We start from the raw sequence: 16,545 nt of genomic DNA, 5'->3' as shown, positions 1-16,545 counted from the left end.
GCTTGTTTTACTTTTTGTAATGCACTCTTAGAGAGCGCATAGGTGCAGTCCCTCTCCTTCAACCCACTGTTTTGTTTTTACCCCACCCTCCTCCCACTCACAGCCTTTTAATCCTCCTCCCTCCTCCAATTTTTCAGACACCCTCGTATCACCCTTTCTCTCAGCCCTTCTTCTGCTCTCCTTTGTCTTTCCACCCTCCTTCCTCGTGTTGATTGACCACCATGAACCCCCAGAGGCTTGTTTTCGTAGAGGGGTTTATCGGCGGTGCTCTGGTCAGCACCACCCCTGGAATTCAGAGTTGACCAGCCCAGTGTGCTTGGAGCACTTCAGCTGGGAATGAATACCTGTGTGCCGAAGGGGCACTAATCTTGCTAAACAAACAGCGCTGATAAGAGCTGATAAATGGCAGCAGAGACAGCTGCTCCGATAGGCGCTCCCGCCATTAGCCCCGTGCTTTTCAAGGTTCACTTAAAGTATTACTTGAGAACGTGGCAGCCCTCTGTTCCGCCGTCGACGCCCCTTAATTGATGATGAGCCCTTCACTTTGGGGGGGGGGGGAGATCCTCCGGTGTGATTGTGCTGGAACCCAAACAGTGCACGATGAGAAGGTAGGTGTGGCGTGTTCATTTTTTTTCTTCTTCATAATGCAGATGTGACACTTGGCTTATCTGCAGATAATCGTCGTTTTGCGTCCAGTGTTGATTGATGCAGCACCTTTAGATGACTGCGTTTACCCAATCAGTGAGGCCACAATGAAGGTGCACTTTTTTGACAGCAACTTGCGTTTCTGTTTTTTTTATTTACGCTTGTTTTTCAAACCCGAGCATTAATACTAGGTGTAATGTGAGAAGCAGATCTGAGTCCCCAGCAATCAGCCCCTACAACTTCTGGAATACGACTCTCAAAACGTGGCCCCAAGCGACTTTCAGATTCCATGTAATGCATGCATCTTGCCACTGGAAGTTAATAAAGCCTATCTCAAAAAAGATCAAAAGGCATCAAAGTACCTGTTGGTGTCATGTTCAGGCAAACAAGTGAGGTAGACCGGGAGTTTGTTTTTGGGATGACTTGCAAGGTAGAAGCAGTAAGCACCGGCAAAGCTAATAGGTTTGGTGTGCCTTTTGAGTACCGACTAAAACATTTAAAAAGCCTGCAACAGCAATAAAACCAAGCATTGGCATAGCCAATAGGTCTCACCTTTGGGACCTTATAAGTATTTAATTACGCAGCACAATCTCCTTGTTTGAAGTGCCACAGAACCGGTTTCTAAACCCAAACAATCCTTGACGACAACTGACGGAGCAACTGGCAGCTCTGTTGTGTACACACAACTATTGTTGCATGAAGGGGCCAGTCCCCTCTGAACATTGGGCACCATCACATCCACCACCACAGCATCCATCAAGTCGTCCTCCACCACCACCACGTCCACCACCACATCCACCACCACATCCACCACCACATCCACCACCACATCCCCCACCACCACCACCATGTCCACAATCACCAGCACCACCACTGCGTCCACCACATCCACCACCACACCCACCACCACACCCACCACACCAACCACCACCACCACGTCCACCCCCCCACTTCCACGACCAACACGTCCTCCACCACGTCCATCACCACCATGTCCACAACCACCACGTCCACCACCAACCACACCCACCACATCCGCCCTCACTCTATCTATCACACTCACTCTATCTATCGCATCACCACAGCATCACTCAGCACCACCACAACATCACTATGCGCTACCACAGCATCACTGAACGCCACATCACTCGTCGCCACCACAACATCACTCAGCACCACACAACATCACTCAGCACCACACAACATCACTCAGCGCCACCACAGCATCAATCTGTGCAACCATTGAACAGCAACTGGTTCAAATATGTTCTCTCAAAGTTTCAAGCTTTATTACAAATGTCACAAAAAAGCAAATATTTCACTTCTGTTCTTGGATTTTCGTCACAATAAAATACACTGAACATAATCTTCACAAAAGTTATTTACAAAAGTTTAAGCTATTGCCATTATAAATTACAATAGCTTTTATTTAAGTATTAATTATAAAAAAAATTAAAGCCATTGTTATTTGTAATATCAATACATGTAAGTCACATAAATACAACACATATTGCATTACAAATGCTATAGGTGTCACATTTGCGAAAGTTAAAACTATTGGCATTGTAAATGACTAAGCTATTAGTTTCGCTATTTTCAAAACCAACACATAAATAAAAAAATTGTAATTTACAATACCAATAACTCAAACTTTCCTAATGCAAGACCTATTGCATTACAAATGCTTGTTGTAAAGTGCAAACTACTCACCCGTACGGGTCTCAAGGGGCTGTCGTGGAAATTATGTGAGCTATTGCCCAGAGTCACATGGTGCTGAGCTGCCGCCGGGGATCGAACCTTGAACTCCGAAGTCAGCTGCCCTGGCAACTGCACCACACCTCCCCACCAATTTCCTTGCTGGAAGTTCTGACCTGCCCTGAGGTGCCGGCAACTGTGTTTGAGGCCCTTGCTGCTGGGAGCTGGAAGCGCAACACGACAAGGGAGAAGCGTGACACAGCCACCAAGAAAGCCTGTTGCGTCACCGGATAATCGTGTCGCCGGACCGTCACATCGCTAAGGAAGTGTGTAGCCCCTGCCGCTGATCGCCATTGCATCACCGGAGATTCGTGTCGCAGGGCCTGCCGCGGCTCAAGAAACCACCGATTTCACCGCACGGCGTCGGGCCTGCACACATCGCATCCACGTTGAGGAATGGTACTAAAGACGCCATTTTATTGCATCACACCGGATTGTCGCAACACATCACAGCGCCATCTTGTCGCATTGCAACCGGAGTGCAAGAAAAATCTCGCATTGCCTTCCCTGCGACCCTTTTGGTTGTTCTGCGTTCTGCATCTAAGGTACTTTGAGAGAAAAGTGTTGCATTCACCATCTAAAAGTTTATTTTTCCAACAACCCTTTTTTAAAGACATTCTACTGAATATCTGTTTGATGGATTTTTGTCATTTTGGTCTTGTTTAGTTTAGATAAGGAAAATATTACTTAGCAGTATGCAACTGTTCTTGGCATGTAGAGCTGCAGATTCTCACACTTAGCATTAGATCGCCATCTGGTGTTGGGCTCCGATGTTTGCAGGTTGTTGATGTCTTGGAAGAAGTCTTTGTAGTCACAAGATAGGTGACTCCTCCCTTGGACGATAGTGCACATGGGCATCCACTCCATCCTTAGATTGTTTTTCGCCATGATGGGAAATGATGGAGTTAGTAGAAAGAAAAAAAAGATGTCCGTATGTGTATATCTTAATAAGATAGAACTGGAACAGATACAGATTCCGGGGAGGCGAGTGGGCGTGTGAGAATCTGCATCTCTACATGCCAAGAACAGATGCATACTGGTAAGTAGCACTTTCCGTTTGAGGCATATGAGCTGCAGATCTCACACTTAGCATAGACTATACGGCAGTATCTCCCCTAGCAGTGGTCACCTGTATCCGTTGCAGTAGTTTGAAAGAGTTTTAAGAACAGCTTGGCCTACAGCAGCTGGCTGCTTGGCTTGTACGTCAACACAATAGTGTTTAGTTGAAGGTGTGTGTTGTAGACCATGTGCTGCTCTACAGATGTCTTCTAAGGGAATGTTCCCTAAGAAAGCCATAGAGGCTCCTAGTTTGCGTGTGGAGTGCGCTCTAGGAGGAATTATTAATGTGCGCTTTGCTTTTTGGTAGCATATTTGGATACATTTAACGATCCACCTTGCAATCCCAGCTTTAGAGATGGGATTACCTTTATGAGGTGGAGAGAAAGCTTCAAACAATTGTTTTGTTTTGCGAAAGGATTTTGTTCTGTCAATGTAATAAAGAAGGGTTCTATTAACATATAGGGTGTGTAGAGCTCTTTCTGCTACAGAGTCTGGGTTTTGAAAAAACACTGGCAACTCCACTGATTTAAGATGAAATGGAGAGATGACTTTTTACCAAGGAATTTTGTGTTTGTTCTGAGGACCACTTTGTTACGATGTCATTGTAAGAATGGTTCCTGTATAGTGAAAGCTTGAATTTCACTTACCCTTCTAAGAGAGGTAATGGCACTTAGGAAAGCTGTTTTCCACGTGAGGAGCTGTAGCTCGCATTTGTGTAAAGGTACAAATGGGGGTTCCATGAGCCTGGTAAGAACAATATGTAGGTTCCACACTGGAGAGGGTGGTAACCTAGGAGGAATGATTCTTTTTAGGCCCTCCATAAAGGTTTTAATTGCAAGGACTTGAAATAGTGACAGGTGTTGTCTGTTTTGTAAGTAAAATTTCAAGAAGAGTGGGTAACCCAATACACCCTTGGAGGCTTGGGCGATAAAGATACAAAAAGAAATTTGCCTACAAGGGATTTTGTTCGAAAAATATTTTTAGAGATATCTCAAAAGTATTTCTAGGTTACACCCTAATTAGTGGTGAACAACAGTTTTAATCAAGCAATTCTTGAATCATTTCAATGAAGCATATAGTTTTGAAGAAAATAACAATTGAAACATAACACACGGGCGGAAGTCTACTTCAAGAAAAACATATATTTAATATACGAAAAATCAGGAAATAAAAGGATTTGAAACAACCAAACATAGACTGTGAGGTAGCGTGAATTAACCTACATAACAGCGATGTTAACATCTTTTCACATATATAGAAGGATGTCAATAAAAAAATAAACAACCCCTTCAAAACAATTAATGTCAAACGAAAAAGATGCCGTAGTCGATGTTTCGGTCTGTGATGGCGATGAGACCGTCGGACCATCTTCAGGACAAGAGGTTGGTGTAAATCCCTGTACAATGCAATGTGAATAACAATATTTCGGGGAAGACACAAGGAAGCTCAGGTTATGACCCGAGGAGGGAACGAGAGGCAGTAGGGCGCTAGAAGATGGTCAGCCTCCATTCAAAACATGTATCACAAGTAGAGACCACTTCTAGAGTATGACCAAGTGAATGTGAAGTGCCAAGTAGTGACAAGGGCATCTCACAAAAAGTGATAGACTGGCATCACACACCACCAGGTGTCATGCTTAATCATGTGCCAGTCCTCGCCCTCCAGAAACCCCGTTTGGTGGAGGGCGGGCATACACCTGACGACTGGGATGCAATTTCTAAAGTGAGTGGGGGCCCAAAGGGAGAAAAAGTAAAATTAAAAAGCCATCACAGTTCCCCCATGCGACTTTATTCAGTAAGGGAACTGCTTGGTATCTAAAAGCAAAGGTGCGGTGAATAAGAAAACAATCATCCCATCACCGCTATGTGAATATTGAAAGGTAGGTCAACATGTTTCAGCCAAAAGTCCCAGTGGGTACGTGGCTTTCATCAGGACCGAATTAAGGGGCTCCAATCTTACCATACAGTACTGGTAGTGCACTCTGTGGAGGTGACCTTTAGTCATTATCCACTCAGGGGGTCCAATGACATGTAGGGTTTGTCAAAAAACAAACAAAGATAAAAGAAACCGTATTATTGTTTATATAAAATGTGTTTAATCTAACTTGGTCTATAGTACTAGACAGTAAACTCATTGTTGAGTTACTCTAGAGAAAAATCAGCTCACAGCGGTACTACCGTAAACACGGAAAAATAGTCAGTCATTCATCTTACCCATTAAAAAGGAACGACTTGCCTCATGATAGGCGAGGACTAGGGAGTACCCCGTGGTCACACTGTGCTGGAGAGAGAAGGAAAGTAGAAGGTGATGCATACACCATCTCGGTATCCGAAATATATTTAGAGTGACGAATATCAGGCTAAAGACAGGAACTTACTGGCTTGCTGGGCTCTACTCCGTGAGAACACCTACGAGATGGGTCTCTCCTCCTCCCCGATGAATCGTATAGTCAGAGAGAAGGGGGAGTATTTATGGTATGGCCAATCCTAGGGTTATTATACTCCGGTGAAGTGATTCCCATTTAACAAGGTAACGGGACAGTTGAACGCACTTCAATGACGTTACATTTCCTGTGTCCGAAAGGAGTTTCGTTCAAGGCTGGACCTGATTGGGTTATGTGCCTGGGCGAGGGCATGTGAAGGTCTGATCCCTATCTGAGGATCCAGCGCACTGCCGGGACGTTGGAAGTATCCGGTGTCCCGGGTGGGCGTGTCTCATCTGCCTGGTCCTGATGGTATTGGTTAAGGCTGGCGCGTGATTAACAACGTTTACGTCCAGCGGTGGGTGTGCTAATTTAATGGTTGTGGAAACAAGGGACGTTCTGTTGACATATGCGTCATAGTAACTCCACCCCCCGGGATTGAATAGGGCCAGATGTAAAGCTATCAGGATAAAGGCGAGTGGGCGTATCTCTCATGCCCAGACGTGACCTTCCCCTTAAAGGAATTGGTTAACGGGGGCACGTAATTAACCATGAGTCCGTTTAACGATGGATATCCGTATCTAGTGATTTCAGAACGGTACATAGCATACAGTACGTGCTCTTATGTGATATTGAAGAGTAGGTATTCAGGTTTTTTAATCAGAATAAACGCTAGATCACTAGATTTGCACTGGTATGTATAAGGTTTGCATGTTTGTCATACATGCACACATAACCTCGCATGATGGATGTTAAGTGGTCATGTGTATTGATGTTATGTGGGCGATCTAAGATGTTAGAAAATATTGCCAAACTGACTGACATGTATGTGGTCCTATAGGGTAGTGCCCGGATCTGCACCACGTGGCACTAAATTCAGAGTCCGGAGTTCAGTTTTAGACCAACATTGTTGTTTCGGTGAGAGAAACATCGGGTGGACCCATGGACCATTGTTCTTGTGTGTATTATTGACCCAGGTATTGTCATTAGTTCATTTGTAGCCATGGGATATCATCATTCAGGCCAAGTTTCGAGGTGTTAAGTCTAAAAACCCAGCGTTGCTCTCTCACATGAAGGGCATGCGCGCGATTTACTACTTCTTTTTTCAGTACTTCCAGGACAGTCCATTTCAGATCGGAGTCTGTGTGGTTACTCTCAAGAAAATGCCTGGTGAGCTTGGTATTATCTTTTCTCCGTCTGAAGGTGCTACTATGTTCACTAATGCGAATCTTCACTTTTCGTGTGGTCATACCGATAGACATCTTCTTACATGGGCAGGTCAACATGTATATCACATGTTCAGTATTGCAGTTGCTAAAGTTGTTTAAAACCCAGGGCTTGCCAGTCCCTATGTCCACTTCTTTCATGACGTCAGTGAATTGGCATACAACACAGCCACCACAAGGGAAATGGCCCACTGGTCGTTGGTGGCCCCATAGTGTTAACTGATTATCTCCTCCTTGCGTGGTATTCGTAGTATGTACGAGAACATCTTTGTTACGACTCCGCTTAAAGGCAAAGAGCGGTTGTGCCCACTTCATCTGGCCTGTGTTCAGAATATGCCATTTCTTACGGATAATGTTCTGGATTCTATTGGAAGCAGGGGTGAAGGTTGTCACACAGACTGGTCTGTCTGTTTTCTCCTTTCGTGTGGTTTCTAATAGTGCCTCGCGATGATTGTTTCTTGCTCGTTTTTTTGCTCTGGTTATCAGCTTCTTTGGATAGTGTCTAGTCAGAGGTTTCTCCTCTAGATCATCTGCTTGTGTCATGAAATCCGTTATATTGGAACAGTTCCTGCGAATCCCAAGGAATTGGCCCACTGGGAGGTTTTGTCTCAAGGCCTTAGGGTGGAAACTCTCAAAGAGTAACAGGCTGTTCTTATCAGTTGGTTTGTTGTGGACCTTGGTTCGTATCCCTTCTGGAGTAAGACTTATATCCAAATCTAGGAATATGGCATGATTTTCTTCGATCTTATGAGTGAATCTCAAATGGGGGTCAATTCCATTAACCCACTCCACAAATAGAAGTGCTTCCTCTGCAGTGCCTCTCCACACAATTAGGACATCATCTATGAATCTTTTCCATGTTTTCAAATTTATGGCAAAAGGATTAGTGTCCTTGAAGATGTTGTCCTCCTCGAATTGCCGGACTTAGAGGCATGCTAGGCTGGGAGCAAATGTGCTCCCCATCGACGTGCCTTGTATCTGATGGTATACGACGTTGTTAAATTCAAAGAAATTTTCCATAAGTGCTATCTCTGCACTTTCCATCACAAAATGCTGTGGTGTAACATAGTTCCATTCTTGGTCGAAAAGTATAAGTTTGACCACTTCCAATGTTCGTCTCTGTGGGATACTCGTATAGAGAGCTTCGATGTCCATAGTAATAAAGATGTCTTACTCTTGGTTAATATCCATATCTCGAAGATGGCAGAGGACATCTTTAGTGTCTCGTAAGTATGACCGTGATGTTTGGACTATCTGTCTCAGGAACCAATCGCAGAACTGCGATAGAAGTTCTAATACCGAGTTTATGCCTGAAACTATAGGCCTGCCAGGTGGTGGAAATTTGTTTTATGTATTTTGGGCAGGGTGTAAAACCTCGGCATCCTGGGGTCATTATTGATGAGAAAATCTGCTTCATTTCTTGTTATCCAGTCATTCGTTGTGGCTTCGTGGACAATAGTCTTGATTCTTTTCAGAAGAGTCTGAGTGGGGTCTCTCTGATGGACTTCATAACTGTTGTTGTCGGCGAGTAATCAAGCATTCATCTTGGTACATGGTAGCATCTAATATGACCGTGGCCCCGCCCTTATCCGCTGGTTTTATTACGATCTCCTTATTTTGTTTCTCAAATTTTGTAAAGCTAATCTTTCTCCTCTGTTGATGTTCTGGAACCCTTTCATCTCATTAAAGTTGATTTGATCAATTTCAGTGAGAACAGCTTGTTCAAATGCCAAAATGTTGCATGGTGCATTTGGTGGGGAAAAGGAGGATTAATTTCTGAGGTTGGTGTGTCCATCTTCCTCAGATGTATCGGTCTCCGAGTCTCCAAAGTAGGCTCTGAGTTTGACTTTACGGAAAAACTGAGCAAGCTCAGCATGAAGAGTAAATGAATCATTTTGTGGGGTGGGGACAAAGCCCAATCCTTTTTGTAAAATCGATTTTTCATTGTTGGAGAGTTGATGCTTGCTCAGGTTAACGATGTTAGTTATATCCGGCTTGTTGACGGGGCATTGCCCCTGCCTCTGCTCCTTGTTACTGCCCCTGTGGTTTCTTCCACGGGTTCCTCCCAATGTACCCTGGGGTTTCTTCGTTGCTTTTGATTTCCTCGTCCCCTCCCCCTGCCCCTGAATAAAAAAGGCTGGGGACCTGGTGGGAAGCCAAACACCTGTGGATAGTATGGTTGTTGCCAAAAACCATACGGGTTCATGGGTGGTACAAACATCTGTTGGTTGGGATATTGTCTGGGCCGCTGTCCTTGGTACGGTGTTGGTCCACCTTCTTCATCGCTACTACCTGAGGAGCTGTGGTCATTTCCAGAGCTGAAGCTCCAGTTCTGAGGTGTTGGTCTGGCACGTTGTTGTCTCCTATTAGTCTGGGGTTCCGGTGCTTTATCGTAGTACTCATCAGTGGTATATGGATAAATCGTGTCTCTGTTGAATTTTTGGACATCCTTCCTGAGTTTGGTGATCTTAGATTGTGTTAAGAATTCACCATATTCAGAGTGGTCTTTATTAATGTCATCCAGCTTCTTTTTAAAGATTTTAATATCAATGCTTGTTTTCAGAGCATTCTCACTTTGTTGGATCTCAATGAGTAGAGTGTCTGCTAATTGTCTAGCAGTGTTGATAATCAGGACTAACCAGTCCTTAGTGCATTTCCATGCAATGCCTGACCAATTAATGCGAAACTCTCTATTCAGGAAATGTCTTGGTTCATTAGTGACAATAAGGCCCTTAGGGGCTGCATTTTTTCTAAGATATTCAGTCATGAACGCCCCATGTAGAGCCGTGCGTATTTGTTCCTTCTTTTTAGATGATAATGTCTCCCATTCATCCGAATATTTGACTGTATAAGCTACCACTGTTTTGCTAGTAGTGACGGTGTTCTTAAGATCCCTGCATATGCGTCTTCATTGAATGCAAGTTCAGTCTCCATGGTGTGAGGATGGGGAATCCGTAGAGGTGCTTTTAAATGTTTTGTTGTGTGGGAAAAAATAAACAATTTTTATTCATATCCCAACCTCCTAAGTAAAGGAGGAAGTGCCCAGTTCAAATGTTCCCGCAGCAGACAGCTGCTCTATAGAGGAAGACACAAGGAAGCTCCGGTTATGACCCGAGGAGGGAACGAGAGGCAGTAGGACGCTAGAAGATGGTCAGCCTCCAGTCAAAACATGTATCACAAGTAGAGACCACTCCTAGAGTATGACCAAGTGAATGTGAAGTGCCAAGTAGTGACAAGGGCATCTCACAAAAAGTGATAGACTGGCATCACACACCACCAGGTGTCATGCTTCATCATCTGCCAGTCCTCGCCCTCCAGAAACCCCGTTTGGTGGAGGGCGGGGATACACCTGACGACAGGGATGCACTTTCTAAAGTGAGTGGGGGCCCAAAGGGAAAAAAGTGAAATTAAAAAGCCATCACAGTTCCCCCATGCGACTTTATTCAGTAAGGGAACTCCGTGGTATCTATAAGCAAAGGCGCGGTGAATAAAAAAACAATCATCCCATCACCGCTATGAGAATATTGAAAGGTAGGTCAACATGTTTCAGCCAAAAGTCCCAGTGGGTACATGGCTTTCATCAGGACCAAATTAAGGGGCTCCAATCTTACCATACAGTACTGGTAGTGCCACTCTGTGGAGGTGACCTATAGTCATTATCCACTCAGGGGGTCCAATGACCTGTAGGGTTTGACACAAAACAAAGATAAAAGAAACCATATTATTGTTTATATAACATGTGTTTAACTTAGTCTATAGTACTAGACAGTGAACTCATTGTTGAGTTACTCTAGAGAAAAATCAGTTCACAGCGGTACTACTGTAAACACGGAAAAATAGTCAGTCATTCATCTTACCCATTAAAAAGGAACAACTTGTCTCATGGGAGGCGAGGACTAGGGAGTACCCCGTGGTCACACTGTGCTGGAGAGAGAAGGAAAGTAGAAGGTGATGCATACACCATCCCGGTATCCGAAATATATTTCGAGTGACGAATACCAGGCTAAAGACAGGAACTTACTGGCTGTTGGGCTGTACTCCGAATATTGCAACAAGGATAATTACCCCCTTTTTACTCAGAGGCTAGACCAGGTAATAATAATCAAAGTCAAGAATGGTTCTCATTAGGCTGAGATCTATTGACCATTGATTGTTTATTTAATTTGAACTGGTTATTTGAATAAAGCTAACTATGCAGTAGGAGACAGACCCATAAATAACAATATTCAGCACTATGTACAGCACAGTTCTGCAGCTTCTTCTTGAATCCAGAGAATATTATCTGATTCATGTTCAGGAATCCATTAAGAGTTTTCCTTACCAGTAAGACACAGTTATCTCTATCTCTTTTTAAATGACGTTCGCCTTTTTCAAATATAGAATTTGACACTAGTGAATACATTGCTTTAAAGAGGTACAACCTTAGACCACTCGCATTCTTGGGTGATGGTTTAAAAGTGTTCACAATTTCTTTCTTCTTCCATTTCACACAGGTGCATTTGTTCTCTTCATGATTCGCTATAATTTGAATTGGCTGATGATGTTGAAATATTGTTATTCACATTGCATTATACAAGGATTTACACCAACCTCTTGTCCTGAAGATGGTCTGACGGTCTCATCGCCATCACAGACCGAAACGTCGACTACGGCATCTTTTTCGTTTGACATTATTGTTTTGAAGGGGTTGTTTATTTATTTATTGACATTCTTCTATATATATGTGAAAAGATGTTAACATAACTGTTGTGAAGGTTAATTCACGCTACCTCACAGTCTGTTTGGTTGTTTCAAATCCTTTTATTCCCTGATTTTTCGTATATTAAATATATGTTTTTCTTGAAGTAGACTTCCGCCCGTGTGTTAGGTTTCAATTGTTGTTTTCTTCAAAACTATATGCTTCATTGAAATGATTCATGAACTGCTTGATTAAAACTGTTGTTCACCACTAATTAGGGTGTAACCTAGAAATACTTTTGAGATAATATCTCAAAAAATATTTTTCGAACAAAATCCCTTGTAGGCAAATTTCTTTGTTTTGTAAATAAGCAGCGAGTGCTGCTAGATGTAAACATATAGATGAATATGCTAGATTACATCTTTCTAAATGCAGTAGATAGCAAATGATATTCTGGATAGAAGCATCCAGTGGATCTATATAATTATTGGTGCAGTAAATGGCAAATCTTTTCCATTGTGCAGCATAGCAAGCTCTAGTGGTAGGTCGTCTGGCTTCTTTAATGATGTTCATACAGTCTGGTGGTAGGTTAAGGTAACCAAACTCTAAGACTTCAGGAGCCAGATCGCTAGATCCAGCTGACTTGGATCTGGATGTCTGATCTCTCCATGGTTCTGCGTTAGCAGGGATGGGGACAGGCACAGTCTTTGGCGCGGAACTAATGAGAGTTCTAGCAGCATTGTGAACCACGGTTGGCGTGCCTATGTGGGAGCTACTAGAATTAGTTTGAGACTGTTGTCGGACCTTGCTTACCACTAGTGGAATTAGTGGGTGTGGCGGAAAAGCGTATGCAAATCTGCCTGACCAGTTCATCCATATCACATTGCCCTTGGACAACGGGTGTGGTAAACTGGAGGCGAAGGTTGGGCATTTTGCGTTGTCGTGTGTGGTGAACAGATCTATGTCTGGTTGGCCCCACTTGTGGAAAAATGGTAGAAGAACTTGTGGATGTAGTTCCCGTTCGTGAATCTGTTGTGTTTGTCGACTTAACAGATCTGATTGTGAACTCCTGGAAGGTGTTCTGCGAGTAGATATATATTTTGTGGAATGGCCCATCTCCAAATGTTCTGTGCAAGATGGGACAGTTGCAGAGAATGTGTGCCTCCTTGTTTTTGTATTTAGTACATGGCTGTCATGTTGTCCATCCGGATCAAGAGAGCTTTGTTCTGTACATGGAAAGATTTTAGTGCTAGGAATATTGCTAGTAGCTCTAGGTGATTGATGTGGAGCACTCTTTGTTGAGTGGTCCATCTGCCCTGAGTTGTATGTCCGAGGAGATGGGCTCCCCATCCTGTGAGTGATGCGTCTGTTGTAAGTACTATCTGTGGAACAGGTTAGAGAAACGGCCGCCCTTTGGACAAGTTTTTGGTGTTCCATCACTGCAGAGAGCGATGTGTGCGGCTGTCCACCAACACCAGATCTGTAAGTTGTCCTTGAGCCTGATTCCACTGTTGTGCTAGACATTCCTGTAATGGACGCATTTGAAGTCTTGCATTTTTATTGTACCATATGCAAGATGCCATCATGCCTATGAGTTGCATGAACACTCTGGCTGGGAGAGAGTGTTGGTCTTGAAATTTTGTGACTAAGGCTTGAATGCTCTCTATCCTGGCTGGACTGGGATTTGCTAGAGCTGTAGAGGTGTTTATTGTGGCCCCCAGATATTGGTGTATATGAGAGGGCTGGAGATGCGACTTGGTGTAGTTGATTGTGAACCCCAAGTTGTGTAATGTCTGAATGGTTTGAGTGTGATGAACACACTGATTGAATGACTTAGCTTTTATTAGCCAGTCGTCGAGATATGGGAAGACATGGATTTGTTGTCTTCTGTGATCTGCTGCTGCTACTACTGCAAGGCACTTTGTGAACACTCTGGGTGCAGTTGTGACTCCGAATGGAAGGACGTTGAACTGATAATGGTGTCCGGCCAGTACAAACCTTAGATACTTCCTGTGAGAAGGATGTATGGGAATGTGGAAGAAGGTGTCCTTGAGATCTAGTGTGGCGAGGAAGTCGCCTTGTTGTAGCAGCGGGAGCACATGTAGAGTGATCATGTGAAAATTATCTGAGTGTGCATAATTAGGTTGAAGGGCCTGAAATCGAGAATTGGTCTTAGTGTCCCATCCTTCTTGGGTATTAGGAAGTACAGCAAGTAAACCCCTGTTCCTTGATGTTGTAAGGGAACAATCTGTATTGCGTTTTTCTGAAGCAATGAGAGAACCTCTTGTTTTAGTAGGTTAAGATGTTCTATGGACATGGGACGCTGCCTGGGTGGTATATGTGGAGGGGTAGCTGTAAGTTCTAGGCAGTAATCATACTGGATAATTTGTCTCACCCACCTGTCTGTTGTGATGGAACTCCAGACAGGGAGGAACTGTGCTAATCTCCCCCTGACTGGAGTGGGATGTTGTGAGGGTAGCGAAAAGTCACTGTTTTGTGGTGGGAGAGGTACGATTGTTATTACCTCGACCTCTTCCTTTATTGCTGTTTCCACCTCTAAATCGCCTCTATTGGGGTATGTTTGTGTAGTGGCTTTAAAAAAAGATGAGTTGTCTGCTCACATCTGTTTGGAGGCTCCTCTGTAGAAGGTGAGACTAAAGGAGCCTCGTGTTTGTGGGGATCTGTAAAGCTCCCATGGATTTAGCAGTCTCAGTGTCTTTCTTCATTTTTTCAAGTGCAGTGTCCACAGCTGGGCCAACAAGTTGTTAAGGATGGTTAAGGATAGTGGTCTGGACCTCCTGCTTAAAACGTGAAATGCGGAGCCAGGCATGACACCTAAGGAGCACACTGCTATTTATGGATCTAGAGGCAGTGTATGCTGCATCAAGTGCACATTTTATTGACGCATTTGAAATTAGTTTACCCTCTTGGATGAGATCATTTGCTTGTGTTTTATATTGGTCAGGCAAAATGTTGTAGTAAGGTTTCCAACTGGGCCCTATCATATCTTGCGAGCAGTGCTTGGGTGTTAGCTATGCACCAGTTATTCGCTGCTTGGGCAGCTATTCTTTTACCAGTAGCGTCTAACAACTTGGATTCTTTATCAGGAGGTGGCGCTTCTCCTGAGGTTTGGGAGTTTGCGTGCTTCCTAGCGTTAGAAACTACCAGAGAATCCAAAGGCAACTGTCCCTTAATTTAAGCAGGATCTGCAGGGGCAGGCCTATACTTTTTCTCTATTCTAGGTTTTAGAATCCAGGCACGTACGGGATCTTTAAACACTTTTGGGGCATGCTTAATGACTCCCTTAATCATTGGCAATATTTGCACTGATTTTTGGGACTGTTCAAATGTATCTAACAGAAAGTCCTCTTCTGCATCATCTGAGTGCATTGTGACACCATGATAGATGGCAGCCCTATCAATCAACTGTCCAAAACTAATATTGTCGTCTAGAGGAGATGGTTTTGAGGGGTGTGTGTGTGGACCTGGGACGTCTGGTGGGATAGGGTATTCCCAATCAGGTGGGTCAGTTGGGTACATGAAAGGGTCATCTGGGTCGCCCCCTCCATCGTTGTCGTCATCATCATGTGGAGGTGTATGAGGGGGAGAAGTTTCAATTGGAGGTGTAATAGGTTTAGGTAGAGGAAGTAGGTTAGAAGGAAGTATAGGAGAAGGGTGCATAGGCGATGTGGCAGTGTCCTTCTTCACAGGCACTGGAGGAACAGGTGCTGTGTGTAAATTCCTCTTCCTATATGGTCCAGTGGTGACATGTCCTGTCTCTGGATCAATCAAAATCTTTTTCTCTTTTGGATCGTCTTGATCCGGATGAAAAAGCTCTTCTTCCTCAGGCACCGCTCTTGGCGCTGATTTTTTTCGGTTCCAAGCTGGGTTGGTGCTTGTTTTTGTCCTTAGCCGGAGTGATAGAGTCCTTTGGCGTAGCATTTGACTCCGAGGATTTTGGTATCGCAGCCGAAGCTGTTTTTTTCAGTATGGAAACGTTCTAAGCAGGTGTGTCTATGGGCTTGCGATTTTTCAGGCCCGGTTTGTCTTTAGAAGTCGACGGCGTCAGAACCGATTTCGGAGCCGGGTCTTCTTTTGGTTTCGGAGCTAGTGGGATTGGTACGTGCGGTCTGCTTGTTCCGAGCTACCGAAAGGCATTTTGATTTTCTTCGGAGCCGGGCTCGAAGGCGGGGCCTCCGAAGTATGTTTTCAGTCGCGACTGGGCCCAGCAGGCAGAGTCTTGACCATTGCCTTCGACTTTTAGTGGTGGGGTTGGGGTAGGGGCAGTAGTACTCACTCTATGACCAGGAGTGATGGGGTCATCGGAGTCTTCTGCCTCTGACACGATTTCTAGATTTTCGGAATCTTCATCTGGGACATCTGGGCCTTCGATAAAGATGTTCACCGGTTCTGGAGCTGATTTCTGCATATGTCTACGGGCCCTTCGAACTCTAATTGTCTTCTTTGATTGAAAGGATGTGCAGGCTGGACTTGTCATGTTCAGGTGATAGGCACAGGTTGCAGACCTTGTGATGGTCACTGTGCGGAAATTTTGAGCCACACTGGTGGCATTTCTTGAATGGTGTCTTTTTCATGAGCTGTAGGCCTCACAGCATGGATAGGCCCAACGGCCCGTGTCGACGACCAGAATCGAGCCAATGAAGTTGCGTTGAAGGTTGAGATGTTTGGAAGTTAATCCGAAGAGTTAAGGAAGTTTTTTCACATCGAAATACTTTGGAAAGTAGATTTCGAACCGGAGT

At 44.2% G+C, this 16,545-nt stretch overlaps 1 long non-coding RNA gene across 1 annotated transcript in view; it reads left to right on the top strand.

Moving 5' to 3' along the window:
* Positions 1–417: 417 nt before the first annotated feature.
* Positions 418–16,545, top strand: part of LOC144774517 (uncharacterized) — a 268,418-nt gene continuing 252,290 nt past the window's right edge. Inside the window, exon 1 of the long non-coding RNA XR_013600367.1 lies at positions 418–608. This is a non-coding gene — a long non-coding RNA (uncharacterized LOC144774517). The remainder of the gene's footprint in view (positions 609–16,545) is intronic.

Source organism: Lissotriton helveticus, chromosome 1_1 (assembly GCF_964261635.1).
Source record: "Lissotriton helveticus chromosome 1_1, aLisHel1.1, whole genome shotgun sequence".
NCBI lineage: Eukaryota > Metazoa > Chordata > Amphibia > Caudata > Salamandridae > Lissotriton > Lissotriton helveticus.
Note: the sequence above shows the minus strand (reverse complement) of the source record. Positions and strands in the feature narration are given on the sequence as shown.